Raw genomic sequence first — 19,119 nt, forward strand, 5'->3', positions numbered from 1 at the left:
GGAAAGAACAATTTCAAATATTTAGATTTATGATGATGCATTTCTTAATGTAGTTTCCTCTATCGAGGTGAAAATTTTGATCTATATATAAAGGTTTTAAAAAGTTTCATTAAAAAAGTTATAAATAACATTAATATTAAGGTTTATTCATAGATTTCAATAAGGTTTAAATTTGATAAGATTTAAATTTTATTTAATATTTAATTTTAAATAGAATTAATATTATTAATATTATTTTTCTAAGGAAGCAAAGCCTGTAATTTTATTAATAAAATAACATTACATGGTAAGGATGCATGTCATACCAGAAATAGATGAAAAAAACTCATCAAAAAGGCCTCATCTAGTGAAAGAAAGTTTAAAATTTGTCCATAAATACTATATGGAGCCCTTCAATAGACATGTGAGGATGCTCATAAAAAATTTACATCAAAAAATATAAATATGATTTGGAAATAAAGCCTAAAAAAAACATGTTTAAGTTAATATTATTGAGGCAAAAAGGATGATATCAACTGTAATAGCCATAGAGGTGGTTTGAATTTTCTCAACTCTATCTTCTAGTTTATTTATCTGAAATGTGTTTAGCTCTACTCTAGACTTGGATAGGTTGTCAAATGCCACATTTTTACTCTTGTAAATGTGTTCAAAAGTGACGTGAGAGAAAAATTACTTTTGAAGGAGAATCACCTCAGAAATGGGATGACGATAATTATGCAATGTGGAAAGGCCATTGATCCAATTTATAACCAAGAGGGATTCACCATAAACATGGAGGTTTGTAGTATTTTTTTTCCAAGGCCAGAGAGAGAAGTTGTATGAGGGTTGAAATTTTAGTGAATTTGTTTGAAGTAGGCTCCACATTGGAAACAAAGGATATAGAATGGGATTATGATAGATGTAGAACACACCCAACTCCATCTATAGATGTGGAGCCCTAAGTCACCCCATAAAAAAAACCCCAAGGAAATTATGTTATGATACGAGGTTCATCTTTATTCTCGGGATTCGTTATTCCAAAGGAGGGCTTGTAATTGGATAAAATGGAAATGTTTTGCATAGAATATTTGAGCACATTTGGTGGCTTATCTTAGAAAATGGCTTGATTATGCTAAAACCAAATTCCCCAAGCAAGTGCAAATAGGAGAGTGATGTATGGAGAAGACACGTCGGATTGGAACCATAAAACAAGACATTTTTTAATAGAAGGACCAACCCACACATAGTAGAGGCCAGTAAATTTATGAACCTCCTCCCACACTTGTTGAGAGAAAGAGAAAACCAAGAAGAGTTGTTGAACTCATTCAGAATATAGATAACAAAGGGGGAACTTGTAGGACCATGGAAATATTTTCTTTTTGAGATTTTCCAAAGTAGGAGCCTTATTGTGAAAAATAATCCACATGAATAGTTGAGCCTTTGTAGGGAATTTGACCTTCCAAAGTTCCTGAACCCACCAAGGACCCACCTATGTAATTGCACCTTGAGATAGAAATAAATAACCTACATTTGCGGTGTACCTGCCAGAATGGTGAGGGGTCCAGACTAGAGAGTCATGTTGATCTAAGAGAAGTACATGGGAATAAGAGAGATACTGAATATAATGGTTCCAGTATTGGGATTAAGTTGTTGGAATATCAAGATCATCATGAAAAAACCATTGCTAAGGGCACTGAAAACCTCCCCTTAGAGATATGTTTTCCAAATTGAAAAAACCATGTGCATTTAGAAGGCAAATAAGAGGATCAAGGAGAATGTATTGATTTCCACACCCCACCAAAGGGTCCTAACTAATAAGGATGTTAACACCATTTCTGGCCTTCAAACATAATCACTTAGAGATAATAAGAAAATATTTATTCAGGGATTTCCAAAAAAGGGAACCATTCTTGTGATATTTGTGAGTGGAACATATCCAATCCAGTAATGGAGTTGGGTTGATTTACTTGTCAATGAGAATCTAAACCAAAAGACTATCACTTGTAGAAATTTTCCAAGAACTATTCACGACCAACATTTGAGAGAATGCATATAGATCTTTTAGCCCCCAACCCCCCAGAGCGTTGAGAAATGCAATTGAATTCCAAGGGGTAAGGGAAAAAGGTTTGATTTCCTATTTACCTGCCCAAACAAATTTTCTTAATCCCTGTTAAAATACCTTTAAGATCCTAGGGCAAAGTTTTCTAATACACATGGATGGATTCTATGATAGATTTGATAAGGATTAATCGACCCATTCGAGAGAACCACTTGTTACACTGGACAACTACCCTTTTATCTATTCTCTTTAATAGTCAATTCCAATCTGAAAAAAACTATTTTTTTGGCTTAAGGATAAGCCTAAGGTTCTTAGACTCTTTACAACCAAAATGAATAGTGGGGGGATAAAGGGAGACATTGTCTTAATCCATGTCCAATGAGGAAGAAATTTGAGGTAGCTCCATTGACTAGGATTACAAAAGAGGTGGAACTTAAGAAGTCTAGAACCCAAAAGATAAAATAAATACTGAAGTTGAAATGAATCAAAAGGAGGTGAATATATAAATAATTAACCATGTCAAAGGATTTGGAGAGATCTACCTTCAATATGGAAACCATGATCTTGTAGAAGTGAATGATATTTAGGAATTTTGGCCAATACCTATGGTTCATGAATCTTCTTTTATTGGAGAAAACCAAATTGTTTCGGAGAGATGTAATCTAAGAGAGTGTCCTTGATGCTATTGGAAATGATTTTGGAGATAATATTATAAATAGTATCCCATAGGGAGATCAACTAAAATTGCTCAAACGATGTTGGGTTATCAACCTCTGCAATTAGAGCAATAAAAATAATGTTAAAAGGAGCCAACATCTACCCAAAAATTCTAGAGTATTCAATGACATTGAATAGGTCATTACCTATAAAATCAAAGCAACATATGTAAAAATACACCTACATTCCATTGGGTCCATGTCTTTTACTTATGAAAACTATGGAGAATCGATTCAAGTTTTACTTTGGAGACTTCCGTGATAAGTGATTCACTCTCCCCTTCCTCCAAAAAAATGGGAAAGTGATATGAAATATTCATAAATTGTTTTATAGGTTCCATTTTATCTTCTTGGAAGAGGGATGAAAAGTGCTTGACACCTTCGGCAGGAATTTCTGAATGTGAAGTGGATGGGGGAAATTCTCATGACCAATATACCAAATGGTGTTTATAGACTTCCTATGGTTAGAAAAGTGATGGAATAAATTAGTGATATTGTCTTCGACTTATAGCTAAGGTGCCCTGATCTCAATATTCCACTTCTTCTCTCTATCCATTAAAATTTATTTTTTTTGTCTACCAAAAAGAGATTTTGGCTTTGAGGTTTTCTTGGGGTAAAGAAAATACTTCTAGGTCATACAAGGCCTTGAGTTGAGCCTCTTCTTCAACAATGGCTTTTGAATCATGATCCCTATTTTCCTTGGCCCAAACTAACAGTGTTGATTTCACCCTTTTAAGATACTCTTGGAACTAAAATAGAAAAGAAGAGTTTGTTATCCCCTACAATTTCCTAGGCTAAAGAGGAGATCGAAAGAGGTAACCTCAAACCACTTTCAACTCAGTAGCTAGCCCTACTGAGCCAAAGAGGGATCTCTCAAAGGAATTATCAATGAATAGCTGTAAAGAACAAGATTTTAGTATAGATATGCAAGTTTGTTTGTGTGTTTTTTAATTTAGGATTTTAAGGTTTTCTGGGCTACGGTTTAGAGCAAGTAATTAGATCTAGGCTTCAAGAATGCAAAGGCAAGTATAGAAGGGAGCTAGGTATCAATGTGCTATGGTGTATTTGAAGTGTTGTAAATGTAGCATAGATTTGAGAGTTTTAAAGAGACTAGTGAGCATATGAAAGCATGAATTCATTAGCTTTAGAAGAAAGTAAACACAACTATGAATTCCACATAAACAAAGTTCAAAATCAAGAATCTTGTCTATATAACTGCAAGTCAATTCATATAAAGAAGACAAAGCATGTGAAGAAATATGATTTATCTATTAGAAATAGAAAGAAAGAGTAAACAAGCACCATAGACTCACTGAACTAGAGTTCCTAAAAAATAGCTACAACTGCTCCTATATTAGCTGAAGAGAACATAAACATACAACCCTCCTCCACAAAAGTCCAACCTTTCTCTCTGAAAGAGAAATGATACATATAGACTCAATTTGACCACTTCCCCACCTTCAGGAGTCGAATTCCTAGGTGGTGGAACTGACTCCAAGATTCTCTCAACCAACAAGTGAGAGTGAGAAGGTAAAACTCAAACACTTCTTGGAGACTTTGTTTAGGACTTTGCTTCCTTAATGAGGCCTATTAAACATAAAAAACAACCTATAATGTACATTTATTCATTCTTTCATCATCTAAACTCAAAACAAGTTCCATTACATCAAGAGTTTTGACTTTGACCAAGTCAAACTGAAAACTAGGAAATTTACATAGTGAAATTTTAAATAAAAAACACAGGAAATTGCAGAAGCGCAGTGCCAACTTTGAGCCTACTTTAAGGTGTCTTTCTGAGGTCCAAATGAATATATGAGAGAATGTTCAACTATATTTTCAAGTCTAGTTTCCAGAAAACCTTGAATTTTTAAAAATTACCCATGGGAAGGCCTTCAAAAATTCAACCGCCTAAGGTCACTCCAGAAGCACTGCGCCTATCAAAAAGAGGTCTAGAAAGCTGATTTTTGGCCACTTTTTCCCATTTTTCTCAAAATTTAGGCCTCCTCTGGAAAATCTGAAGAAATTGGTTTTGAGAGGATGCCAAGGGATTTCCAAAAATGCAAGCCATTCCTAATTTGAGTGCATGAAGAAAAAGAACATTACCTCTGCATAAGGCACTAAAATTTCCAAAAAACAAAAAATGATCAAAATTTCTTCAAAATTGGCCAAGAGTTATAAAATGAGGCATGTTAAGTCCTCATAGATGCTTCAACAAGCATCTCCAAGTTTCCTTTATCATTTTGGTCTTATAGTGCTTCTTTGAGGTTGTTTTCAAGCTACTTGACCTTGACATTGCAAATCATATTCCGAGACTGGTAATGATGTGCCATGTGCCTTATCAGCTGATTATCTCTATTAGCCTTATCTAGAATCATCTCCAAATGATCATTGACCTTATCTAATCAGTACTCTTTGTCTTGATTGACTTCTAAAGCAATTCTATCCTCTAGGTCTAGTTCCTCATCCAATAAGATGTGTTTTTCTTCTTCTTCTAATGCCTTCTTAAGCCCTTTGGTTCTTGGACTTTTTCTCTTAACTTTTCCTTTTGTTTCTTCAAGCTCATTGATCTCCATGACTGCTTTTCCCTTGCCTGCTTACTACAATAGTTTAGTTTTCTCTTTCTCCATGATCAATTTTTTTTCCTTCAGTTGACTATTTCCTTGTTCTAAGAATGAAGTGATAAACCTTTCTCTTTCAATGTTGACTGTAAGTTCCTTGATCTATAATTTTTGTCTCTAATCATCTGCTGCATGCTGGAGGTCTCATTTTTTGATTCTAAGTCAACCAACTCAAACTTATGCTCAACCAAGTCCTTATCCTACATAGATGGTCCCTATTTTGCTGATGTAGAAGGCTTGGCCCCTTTCTCACCATGATAAGCAAACACAAGCCTATTTCCTCTTTTGTACATCCTAGTCACCTCAAGTTTAGGTGATTTAGGCATTTCCACTGATTTGCTTGAAGACCCAATTTCCATTTGTTGTGTTGGCATGCTAGAAGGCTGAGCTGCCACATTGGATTCATGCCATTTCAGAGTTGTTTCCAAGAAAGATTCCCATGACATGTTCTTCTCTGCAAGTTGATGAAGCACTATAGTCTTGATTAGACTATGATGAAAGAGACTAGGATAGTGTTCCTTGTTCTTCACCTGTACTTTCTCTGACATCTTGGAAAGGCTCTTGCATAGATAGTTGCACATGTTTAGAGGTTTTTGAGCTGTAAAGTGCATTAGAAGCCAGATGTGATAGGCATATAGTCTAGAGAACCTTCCTTCACAGGTAAAGAATTTCATGACAACTTTCATCAATGGAGCATACTTCTCCAACAGGTACCTAGAAGGCATGATATGATTATGGGTTTCCCTGTATGGTTTTTTCAAGAAAGAGCTATAATGTACAAGATCTAAGTTCATCCCCTTGAACCAATGTTCACCATGATTTGGCAGCCTTGTAGCAAGTGAAATAGAAGCCACTAAAAATGTGAATTCAACACTAGCAATAATGGCACTTTCTCCTTTCAAATGAGTAACAACCCAATCTGTCAACTGCTCATGGAAACCTACTTCACACACCCTTGTACAAAAAGATATGCAATTCACATCTTCAAAGCATTGTTTGATAAAGGGTGATGAATTGATCTCATTGTAGTTTGAAGGTTCATATCTTAGAATTTTGCCTCCCTTGTGATGTTTCTTCCTTTCTAGTGAAGAATCTCCTTCCATGATGACAGAAACCCTAGCAGTAGGAAAATGAGAAAAAATAGTGAGGGATGAATGAAAATTAATTCATGGGTAGGTGGAGTGGAAAAAATGGCAAGGGGAATTTTTAGGAGGTGGATATGAACTATGAACAACTTATGAAGATGAAAGGAAGTGAAATGAAGGAATGATATATTTGTGAAAAAGGAAAAACAAGGTTTCTAGGAAAACTATCCAAATCCCATAGGAATGAGCTAGGGTTTCATTTTTGGTGAGGTAATTTAGTGTTTTGTAGTTGGTTCAATGGTTCATGTAGCATATTAAACATGTGTATAGGTATAGGATGAGGTTTTACATGTTTAAAATTATGAAAACTAGATGACCATCATCAACCCTAACATCATTTCATGGAAAATTCACTAGAAACCCTAATGAAGAAATATTTAGCTTTGAATTCATCTTGCAAAATAAAAAGTATAGTAAGATGGTATACTTACTTGTAGATGAGCCTAGGTTTGCAAGAAAAAGGATTTGCAAGCTTAAAATTCCGATTTGGGTGAGTTTTGGGCATTTTTAAGCTACTCTGGCACAAGCGTAGTGCAATCTCTGGAAGCGCAGTGCCAAAGCGCAATGCAATGTCCAGAAGCACAGCGTCGGCCTCAGAAGTGCAGCGCTAGAGGTTTTTTGCTAAATTTTCCTAGAAAATCGAGTTTTTCTCACCAATGGAAGGGAGAGCTCGATGCACAATGAGGAATGAGAGGAAAATAAGATGAGTTTGGGGCTTTTGGTTTATATAGGAAAATTAATTTTGGAAAGAAATGGGACCCACAAACCTTTGAAAAACTTATTTTTCACCTTTTAAAACCGAGTCACCTTAGAAGGCTGAAACCTAGGCTGTAATTTCACTTTTTGAACATTGGAACTTCTTCTTCTAGAGCCTTCCAAACTGAAATCATGATGAACTTGTGAAAAATCAATAAGTTAATGTCAAAGAGCTTCTTGTCATGTCTTATTCAATGTTGGATTTACACATGGTAATAATGGACCTTGAAAACCCTAATGACCTAATGAAAAAAACCTAAAACTGAATGGAATGATGATGATGACTGATATAAGGAAAACTTGCTTTTATTATGGCACCTTCATCTAAATGAGATAGGTGACCAGCATATGTGACATTCTCAAAATACTAAACTCATTCCTAGACAAACTAAATAGTGACCAAATTTTACTTTGTAAACCTAGTGACATGGTCAAATTTTGATTTTGAGACCCCCTGACAGACTTGGTAAAAGTATATTTGATCATTGGTGACAGGAAAATAAGATTGACACTAACAGAGTTGACAAAAGGATCAAACACTTGCCAAACATCTTTCATTACTTGGTGAAAATAGGGGTCCTCAAACTAGTGAGGATTGAATTTGAGGAGGTTAGGGATTGGACAAACCTAATGATAATTCCAAAATAACAGAGTTATGATCTTAATCTCCCTGAGTGGCTATTCATTATCTAAGATGAAGGTTAGTCTCCAAAAAATCTTGTGTAAGGAGAAACTGATCAAGTATGTTATACACCTAATCGAACCAAAATTTGTTACTTCTCCACGTTGTAATTGTTGATTTGTGTAGCTTGGGAGGTACTCCAAGCCCTAGGGTTCAGGGTTTGGAGGGTAAAGAACTACAAGGGAAGCTTGTGGGCTTCAAACCCAAGTATGGGGTTTTTTCACCCATCGTGTTTTGGTGAAAAAACATGATGGATTCACAGCATGTGATGGATGAGGATGATATTGCTTGGAAAGACAATTCCAACGTATGAAAAATCGTTTGAATCTAAGTTACCGTTTGGGAGTAATTGAATTTTGAAGTTGACATAAATATTATTGGATTTTCCAAGTAGGCCGACTTGAAGTAAAATCTAAAAGTCATGTCCCTTCATGTGATTCGTTGGAGGCCTTAAAGGCTATATATTGAGGATGGATTTGAGTCATTATATCATCCATCTTGGGCAATACATCTCCTAGATCAACTCTGAAATTTTGTTAGAGAAAGAGGAAGGTATAGCCGCAACAAAGGGAGCAAAAGGATAGTGTGGGCATTTCTGTTGAGAGGTTGAGTTGCTAAAGGGACAAAAAATATGTCTTAGGGTCAAGAAGATGTTGTTTAAGGGTGCATTTAGGGTTGTCCTTATTACGGATTACTGGGCAGAAGAGGTCGAGGAGTAGGGGAATATGCTGGGCTATTTTTCTAACTGTTGGTAGTGTTTTTGAGGAGCATCGAAGCCACAAATTGTTGTTGTGATAGGCTGCAGTCCATAACCAGCAACAAATGTTGTTCCCTACTTGTGTTAAGGTGAACAAGAGGCTGAAGGGGTAGCGTCTGAGTGGAGGAGCCTAGCCCAGGAGGATCGTAGTCCAAAAAGTGCCTGGTGGCTGAATGTGTAAAGGATTAAGGGTTGAAGGTTGTGCCCTAACCAAAGTTGCAGGTATTGCGGACAAGTGTGAAGTTACAACAACATTTGTGGAGAGGTATTGGGTTAATGTTTTGGACTAGCTTTGGATTAGTTTATCTAGCAGCCTATTGGAGCTAATTGGAATACATTCTTGGGAGGGAAGGTGTCTTCCTAGGAGTAGATTCATCAGTGAAGTATTGGGTGTCATAGAGATGGTTGGAGGGCAACGTGTTGATATGCCAAAGTAGCCCTAGATGAGCGATCTTGAGGGATGAAGGGCAACTAAAGATTGGGTGAAGATAGGTGCCGAAGTGTAACACTTTGATGGACAAATTTTTTTGCTAACATGGCAAATTGGAGCTTGGGAAATAGGCCTACCCAAAGAGTAGTTAATGAGCCTATGTTCATTTTAGCAGATGTGACTTGCAGAAGTGATAGGAGGCAACCCTCTTGGAGTCTCAATGTGTAGATGCCTTGATGAACTAAGGCACTACTAGTAAGCAGTATGGAAGCAAAGGATCGACGGGACAAGCTACGACATAGAAGTTGCAACGAAGATTGTCATTATATCTTGTAAACCATACATTGTTGTATTACTCAGTTTGTTTAATATAACGAAGATTGGGATTATATATATTGTACAATTTTGTTTAAAACTGTGTATATTGTGCATATGTGATTTACTACTTTATATTTTTGTTGTCAAATAGCTTATGGTTGAGATTCTTGGTTTGGTAGCATCAATGATTTTGAGATTTTAAACTAGGCCCAAGGTCGTGGAATTCAATAGCAATAACGTTATAGGTTGAAAGTAAAAAATGCTTGAGGAATCAAAATGTTCTATGAAAAAAGTTGATAATGGATTGACCATGGCTATTCATCCCCAAATCTCTGTAGAACACAAGAAAAAATCATAGGTTCATATTCATATCAATAGACCACTAGTTAAGACACATTCCACCTTGGATGGAACAAGCTGAGAGAAGATGCAAGAAATAATGATTCCACTCCTAGAGTAACCCTCCTAAGCACTCAACTGAATATGAAGCAATGAAAATCTAGTTTGGAAATTATTTTGCAAGAATAATAGAAGCTTGGTCTCCATCTATCAATGTTTCCTATAGAAAAATAAATTGAGGATTATGAAGATCCCCCAATCTGTTAATGGCCAATGATTTCTGGGGATTGGACATTCCTAGACAATTTAAAGAGAGGGAAATCATTTTTCCACCACGTAAGGGTCTAATTATATTTGGAAATTAGAGATTTTTTCCCCTGGTTAGATTTCTTATATGGGATTTTAGACAATATACCCAACCTAGAGCACAAAGTTTCTATTAGAGAGGATGGATCTAATTATTCTAAAATCGATCGAGATTGCAAGTCATAATTATTGTAGCTGGGGGATCTATCTGATAGGGGCAACGATAAGGTTGGATGAGGAGGGGATTGTGGGGGGAAAATGAGGGAGGGAAACAAAGACACAAACCCAAAAGATGGAAAGATAGAAATGGAAAGTGGAGAGGGAATGGGGGAGGAACCATCAAGGGAGAGATATTCCCTCCCTATAAGAGACTCTTGCATAAAATTTGAATGCTCCTGTAAATGAGATTGTATCTTGGACGAGTTGGGAAGAGGTGCAAGAATAGTAAAAACATAATCCTCTAAAATTGGAGTAGAGAGAGGGATCAAAGCAACTTTGAAGGAGTCATATCCACTAACAAGATTGTAAAAGGCATTGAAATCCCTAAGGATCTTTCTTGTGAAAGCGAGGCCATGTCTGAAGCTATCCCTAACTGGACTGGTATCTGAGTAGTTTAATTTTGTCTGCTAACTCTCACCAGTTGAGAAAACCCTTTTTACTGAGATTTAGTTGCCCCATTGTCCCCTAATCTCTACGAACCCACTTCGAATTCTTTGGGCCCATTCTACATCCTTTCTTTAGGTGTCCATAGGAGTAGAAATGATCACAGTAGAAGGGGATTCCCTCACAATCGAGAGACTGCTTAAATGTGTGGCTTCTTGTTTGGTTGTGAATGTGTTAGCCAAGCCCACACCCAGCTTCAGTCTCATTAGTAAACAATCCATGTCCATATACCTTGATGTCAAGTGGTGGGCTCCAGTATTGTAGCAATAATGCTACAACTCCTGGAGCTTCCTATCTCTAATTTTATCAACCTGGTAGTTCGTACAAACTTGGAAGCGACGGTGCTGTATGCACAAGTACTAGCTCTTGTCGCAGCTGTCACTTGGTCAGCTGGCACAAGTCCGCTAGGGCTCAAGCCAACTTCTATAGGCTCACAGAAGAAGCTGTATGAATGATGGACGAAAGCTAACTCAAAGGAGACTAGTCTAATTGCAGAAAGTAGCTGAAAACCAATAAAGCATGAAAACCCTAGTAAACCCTAATTTAACTAGCTAGACCCTAACTATGCAAAACTGTGAATGAAACAACTACCACTAATGCCATTACTTGCAGTGAGCTGAAATACATGCATCTAAGCTACTTGCATCTGAAAAGACATGTTTTTGTATTTTTTCATTAAGTGGTTGGATTTATTGTGATGATGCTTTTGATTAGGGTTTGGTTGTGCATGAGCGGTTGGAATGGAAGGAAAGCATGGGCAAGGTCAGGATGGCTGAGGGAGGTCCCAGAGGGTCTCCAGCATCAGTCCACAGAAGCCTACCACGTTCGGATGCTCAGCAACCGAGTTTGCAGGTTTCTACAGGAAGTCTGCAGGGGATCCTACAGGAAACTCAGGGGTTTCTACAGGAAGTCTGTGCAATTCTATAGGATGTTTGTCCGTGGAGGTTTTGGGAGATGGAGGAGTGTTGGAGTGGTGTGGAAGGATAGGTGAGATGGAGATGGAGCTGGTGATGGCTCAGGAGCAGAGAAATCAGATGGAGGAAGAGTGTATGTAGTGGTTTGATGGTTGGAAGGATGGGATCAACGAAAGTTGAAGTGAATGGAGCTAAGTGAATAATGGATGAGTTGGACAGAGGCTGAGTAGGTGGATTGAGGAGAGATCAAGAAGAAGAAGAAGAAGGTGGAATGATAAGGAGCAGCGTAAATGAAACAAATGACTTATGCACCAAAAACGAGAAATTCATTAACCTATGATAACTGTGCCATGAAACCTATGAACAGCAATGGAAAACCAAGAAATGAAACTCGTGCATGGAAGTGAAATGTAGAAGTATGGTTCAATGTCAACAGTGCATGGATGGATCTTCAACGAAAATGTCTATGTTGCAGCTTGCATGGAAATGAGAAGAACTGCGTTTCTTTTTGGTGGTTGGTTATGGACTGCACCCCAATCCCTAACAGAGATGGCAGTGAGACTTAACAACCTTTTGCTGGAGCTCCAATAATTTATATCTATCCTCCTATCGAATCTAAGCAACTGAAACAAATTCACCATAAACTAATCCTATCTAAGCTCATGAAAAAGACTAAACTAACAAACTGTAAATTCGAATTGCATGTGAAAGTAAAAACTCAAAGTGCTAGAACGAAATGCAAACACATTACAACACCGAGGAGATCTATTGCTCTCAGGTTGGGCCCTAACCTGAGAGCTATAGCTCCCTTAGAAACTCAGAATGAGATCAAAATCTGACTGCCTTTATTCATAAACAAAAGTCTGATGACATGCCAAAATTGGCTTACAAAAGGAACAAAAACCGAGCTGTAGCTCGTACTTCCAAATTACAAGAGTAATACAAAAGTTCAAAAAGCTTCTATCCAAGGCTACGGCCTCAGTATTTATGCAAAATGATCATCCAACAGGTGTCCTTGATTTGAGGAGCTCGGCTGTCCAACTGAAGTTTAAACTGCTGATCCTGTAGGACAGTCATAACTGCTGTTCCTGTAGAACAGTTATAACTGCTGTTCCTGTAGAACAGCTGGCTGCTTCTAAGCTCGGTGGGGAGATGGATTGGAGCTCGGAGCTATGGTGGGAATCACGAGGAAGGTCCCCAAGACCGTGGACATCCTCTCCTAAAAACCAACAGTGCCACCTCATTGTCTCCTTTCTTGTGGTTTTTTCTCCCTTTTAATGCCAAAAACCTGAAAGCATCATGCATTAGTCACGTAGATAGAATGTCTACCCTTCTTCCTACAAACAACATGAATAAACCAAGAAATGAATGCATAAGCAATAAAAAATGAATGGTTTGAGCAGAGCAAGTAGGCCAAATGAGCCCAAATTGTACCAAAAATTGGGGCTCATCATCACCCCCCAGCTAGACTATTTGCTCATCCTTGAGCAACTTTGCCCTGGCTCCTCGTCTTTGGCCGAGAACTAGAGCCCGGAGCATGCTTTTCCTTCCCTGTTTTTGGTGGCCTTGCCTTTTCTACCGAGGGTGGCGCTTCTTCCTTTCCCGTTTTTGGCGGCCCTGCCTTTGCTGCCTCTGGTGGTGACGAAGGTGATGCTTCTTCCCCCTTTCCTATTTCCTTGAGCCGGGCTTCGGAAGGCGACTGGCCTATTTTTTGTGTCCAGGAAGTTATTTTTGGGCTCCCCTTTTCGGGGGTGGCTGATGTTTTAGAGGGGGTTCTTGCACTGGGTGAAGTAGGGACATCCCCTGAAATGGTTTGGCTGCTGGGTGGAGGCTGTGGCTTGCCCGTGGTCATCCTCTTGCTTCTCCTGGCTTTAGATGGTAGAGGGGTCTCCCTCTCCCTTTTCTCCTTCGGTTTTGGAGGTGTACTGAGGGCGGCCAGCGCCGCTGCTGCCTCCTTTTCGAGAATGCCAGCCTTCTCTTTCTTGCGTTTTGCTCTCTCAGAGCTCCTTGTAGAGGGCCCCTCCTTTTCAGATTTCGGGCTTCCTGTAGAAGATTCTTTCTTTCCCGCTTTTGGGCTTCCTGTAGAAGACCCGGCTTTAGCCACTCCCGGGCTTCCTGTAGAAGGCCCTCTCTCTGTCTTCAGACCTCCTGTAGGAGGCTGTGTCTCAATGACTTTCGGGCTTCTTGTAGAAGCCCCTTTTTCCAATTTCGGGCTTCCTGTAGAAGCCCTTGTCTCTGTCTTCGGGCTTCCTGTAGAAGCCTGTTTTTGCAATTTCGGGCTTCCTGTAGAAGCCTTTGTCTCCGTTTTTGGGCTTCCTGTAGAAGCCTGTTCTCCAACGATTTTCGGGCTTCCTGTAGAAGCCTTGGTCTTTGCTTTTGGGCTTCCTGTAGAAGCCTGCTTCTCAATGATTTTCGGGCTTCCTGTAGAAGCCTGTGTTTTTGTTTTCGGGCTTCCTGTAGAAGCCTGTTTTTGCTTTCCTGTAGACACAGGTTTCTCCACCTCTGCTTGCTTGCCTGCCTGAGTTTTGCTTTTTACTTTGGTTGCAGGTGCTGTTGAGGTATTTGGGCTGACGTGGGCCACCTCTGCTTTGTCCATTCTGCTCTTCATCCTATTTTCTCTTGCTGACAGGATAGGTGTGCCACCCTTTTCTTTGTCCTCCTTTCCCTCATGCTTCTTCCTCTGTTCTCCCTTCTGTACTGTTGTCGGGGTCTCTTGGCCTTCTTCTCTCTGTTCCTCGGCCACTGCTTCGTGTTCCTCACTGCTGGAGGAACCCGTTTCTTCGATCAACATTTTAATGTCCCCATCTTTTGTTAAATTCCGGAAGGATTCCCATGAGAGGGGGACCTTATATGAGTGCAATGCATCTTCCACAAGAAGCTTGATCAACCCATGGTGGGCTATCTGATCTGGTATACCCTCTTTCAGCTTTGTAGCACACTCCATTAGAGACTGCAGGAGGTAATAGGGAATGCTCAGTTTTTGTTCTGCAGGAAGGTCAATTCGGTGCCTCAACTCAGTGAGCAGCCGAAAGTGATATGCATACACGATGCTGAAATGACCTTCACAAGTAATATATTTCATGATTTGAAAACTGACTTCGTTCCAAGGTGGCGAGAGGCTCGTTCTTCGCACCCCGTTTTTGTCCTCCGAGAATTCTTCCTCAGGTGGAAAGAATTCTTTCTTTGCCTGCTGACTCAGCTTTCTCTCCTCTTTATCCCACGGCAGACCCATAGGAAGTTCTGTGATCCGACTGATATGTTCTGGGGTGAGCTTGAGGCTTAGACCTCTGAAGTTCACTGTGGCCAGTGTCTGAGATTTAGGCTTCAGAGCCTGCAAGAATTCTTCGGCCACTTCATCATCGTAGCCCTGCAGCTTATCACAAAAAGGCATCCATTGTGCTCTGGTGAAGAGCTCTACCACTGCCAGGTTTCTCCTTAGTTTAGTTGAATCAGTGGGTTCCCGTCTTATAAACCCACCCGGCATGATGAACACGGTCGTTTTAATTAAAGGTGGCAAATGCAAAAGAGATTTGGTCTATTAAGGCAGAGCATGCATATAACCCACAAAATTCAACACAGTCTACCTAAACCGACATCCTGTAGAACGACAGCATAGGCACAGCAAACAACAATTCCACCAATATCTTTATGACCCGACCGTGGACGATGGTCTTGCCACTTCTACTAACCAGTTGCATGAAGAGTTCAGGATTACCTCTTTAATTGGCCACCTTTTTCGTGAGGCACCCACTTTCCTGTAGAAGACTGTGTTCCTGTAGACTGCATTCCTGTAGACTGCGTTCCTGTAGAAGCAGTGCGCAATTCTCGGGGAGGACTGTAGTTGGCCCGCGCTCGAAGTGTGCTTTACCGGCGTTCTGGTAGCCAATAGCTCGGCGTATCAGAGTGCAGAGGAGATCAGAATAGCCACCCGAGTTTGAAGTGTTGGTTGATAAATGCATGCGCATGATCTAGCCGATTAGATTTTGAATCGGCGCAATCCGTGGCGCGGGGGATGAGCTGTCCCCACCGGACCGTTGGGCGACGTCATCCATCATCCGCCTGCGTATTCACTTGCTGCCGCATCCATTCCCACAGATTTGTCGCCGCCTTTTCCTGTTAAACTCATGCTCTGACGAGAGTGTTCTCACGTGCGTGCCGTTCATTCTCCTTGTCGTGGCCGCCACCCAAACATCCAATTACACTTTAACTAGCCGACGTGGCCAGTCGACTGGCCATACGGCCGCTCAACCATTCAATTTTACACTTTTCAAACAATTTCAAAGTAAGATTCATGCGATTTGATGGAAGGAAGGGTTGAGACACTTACCTGCGTGGCTGCACACGATTTTTCCAGTTCTTGGACGATGGTGAGTGGATCTACCTGCTGCATGCGACTTACACAGACCCGGAGGCTCGTGGTTACAAGCTGCCAACGATGGAGTGGATGTTTTGCTTGCATGCGCCCGCGTTTCATTTCAGATGGCGGTGTTGTGAATGGTATCCACTCGAGCAGGTTGAACTGTTACAGGATTCCCGCGAGGTGTCTCGTAACAGTCCTTTCTCCTTGGGTGCATGCTGCACGACGGAGGTTCTGGCGTTTCAATCACGTTCCCGGAGCTTTTGATGCCTGCGATATGAGATCCAGCATTTGTTTAACTTTGAAAATGGCCTTTCCCGCGAGAACTCATCGATCTTCTTTGTTGGTGCAGGGAACTTGGTCGCATGACGACAAGGATGGTGGAGCAAGGTGACAGCAATGTGCAAGGATGCCAACAGAGGCTTGCATGCACCCAAACCAATCCATAGTCGCTAAATCTCCTTTTAAGATGAATTATGGCCATCCAAAACTCCTACAGGAAGTTTCCTGTAGAACACAGAGCTTCCCGTAGAAAGTTCGGCCTTCCTGTAGAAAGTCTGCACTTTCCTGTAGAAAATCCGCGCCTTCCTATAGAAAGACTGCACTTCCTGTAGAAAGACAGCATCTTCCTGTAGAAGATTCAAACCATGATAAAATTGCACATACCTTGAAAAAACATGGGTACTCTTGGAGGAGGTGCTGGTGAGCACGATAAGGACCCTTGGCTGAGTTGAAGGGCTTCCTCTCCTCCATAGAACATCTGCAACCTGCATGCAATTTTACCATATTTTGCTTATTATTTTTTCTTTTTTTTTCTCTTTTTTTTTTGAAAGATAACAGGGGCGCCTCAAAGAGGTTTTCACCCGTGCCATCTGCCCTGAGCGCCTCAGAGAGGTTTTCACTCAAGGATCTTTTTCAACCTTTTCTCTTTTTTTTTTTGAAAGACAATAGGGGTGCCTCAATGAGGTTTTCACCCCTACTACCTGCCTTGGGCGCCTCAATGAGGTTTTCACCCCTACTACCTGCCTTGGGCGCCTCAAAGAGGTTTTCACCCAAGGATCTTTATTTATTTTTTCTCTTTTTTTTTCTTTTTTTTTTTTTCTTTTTTTTTTTTTTCTTTTTTCATTTTTTTTCTTCAGGGTATGCCAGAGGTAGAGACAGAACCCTTCTCTATGACCAATACAGATTTCTCCATAGTTTTGATGAACTCTTGTCTTGAGAGAGGTCTCCTGTAGATCTTCAAACGATGCCCATTGACAAGCATGGGAATGGCTTCCTCATCAATGGTTCGAATGAGGACAGATCCATTTTCATGGTATTTCTCCACTGCATATGGTCCTAGCCATCTGGTTCTCAGCTTCCCCTTGAAATCTTTGTATCTTGAGTCATACAACAAAGCCCAATCTCCCGGCTGAAATTGCTTGTCATGGAGATGTTGGTCATGCCACACCTTTCTCTGAAGTTGAACCACTTCTGAGTGAAGGAGGGCCTGCATTCGGTGCTCATCCAGGCCATTCAGCTGCAGCAGCCTTTCTTGTTGTGCATGGCTGAGATCTAGATCCAGCTGAGCTGCCATCCTCAAAGTGTTGTATTCAAACTCAATGGACAACAAAGCTCTCTTCCCATTGACCAGCTCATACGGTGTGAAGCCGGTGGTGGTCTTCCAAGTGGTGTTGTAAGCCCATGTGGCTTCAACCAGGCGATCTGCCCAGTCCTTTCTGCTGCTGCTCACCACTTTAGTCAAGATCCCTTCTAATGCTCTATTGGTGACTTCCACCTGCCCATTTGCTTGAGGGTGATAAGGGGTGGAAGTCCGATGCTTGATCTTGTGATGAGCTAGGAGATCTTCAACCAGGTTGGAGGTGAACTGGCTCCCTTGATCGGTGACCAGCTCTCTTGGATAGCCAAACTTATAGAAGATGTTCTCTCTTAGGAACTCGACCACCTTTTCTTCTGTTGCTGCTTTGATTGCTTTGGTTTCTGCCCACTTTGTCAAATAGTCAGTACACACAATGATGTAAGTCCTTCGCCTCGAAGAGGGGTTGATTGGGCCCACAAAGTCCATGCCCCACTTCTCAAATGGCTCAAGAGTCACTTGAGGTTGGAGAGGCATCTCGTCCCTTTGGGTCGGTTTCCCCATTCTTTGGCATTGGTCACACTGACTGACATATCTTCTGACATCTTGATGAAGTGTGGGCCAATAATAGCCTGCCTGCAGGATCTTGAAGGCAGTTCTCTTTGATGCAAAATGTCCCCCACAAGGCCCATCATGACAAGTGAGGAGGATATCAAAGACTTCCTCCTCCCTTACACAACGCCTTAAGATCTGATCGGGGCCAAGCTTGAACAGATTGCCCCCGATCCAAGTGAATGAGGCACTTTTTCTGATGATTCTGCTCTTCTCTCTGGAAGATAGGTGTGGAGGGAACTGTGCTGAAACAAGATAGTTTGCTATATCAGCAAACCATGGAGAGAGTACTGAAATAGCAAACAGATGTTCATCAGGCATCTGGTCGTCCACTGTTCCATCCTCATCTGCAGACAAATCCAATCTAGATAAAAAGTCAGCAACAACATTTTCTCTACCTGGTTTGTCAACAATGGTCAAATCAAACTGCTGCAATAAAAGTAACCATCTAATAATACGAGCATTCACATCTAGTTTATTCATTAAATATCTAATAGCAGCATGGTCAGTATGTACAAAGGTCTGGTAACCAGTAATATAATGTCGGAACTTGTTCAATGCATGGACCACAGCCAAGAATTCTTTCTCGGTTACAGTGTAATTCAGCTCAGCTTTGGACAAGTTTTTGCTAACAAAGTAAATGGCATATGGAAGTTTCTGCTCAACTTGTCCTAAAGCTGCACCTATGGCTTTGTTCGAGGCATCAGTGTGGATGTGGAAAGGTAGGGCCCAGTTTGGACCTCTCAGGATTGGGGCTGACACCAACTTGTCCTTCAATTCATTTAAAGCCCTCTGACAATCGTCAGTCCAATTAAACTCCACATCTTTTGCCAACCGGCCAAACAATGGCGAGGCTAGCTTGCTGAAATCTTTAATGAATCTCCGGTAGTAT

The sequence above is a fragment of the Pinus tabuliformis genome, chromosome 2_2 (genome assembly GCF_031772625.1).
Source record: "Pinus tabuliformis cultivar Carrire ecotype Pingquan chromosome 2_2, CPIR1, whole genome shotgun sequence".
Lineage (NCBI taxonomy): Eukaryota > Viridiplantae > Streptophyta > Pinopsida > Pinales > Pinaceae > Pinus > Pinus tabuliformis.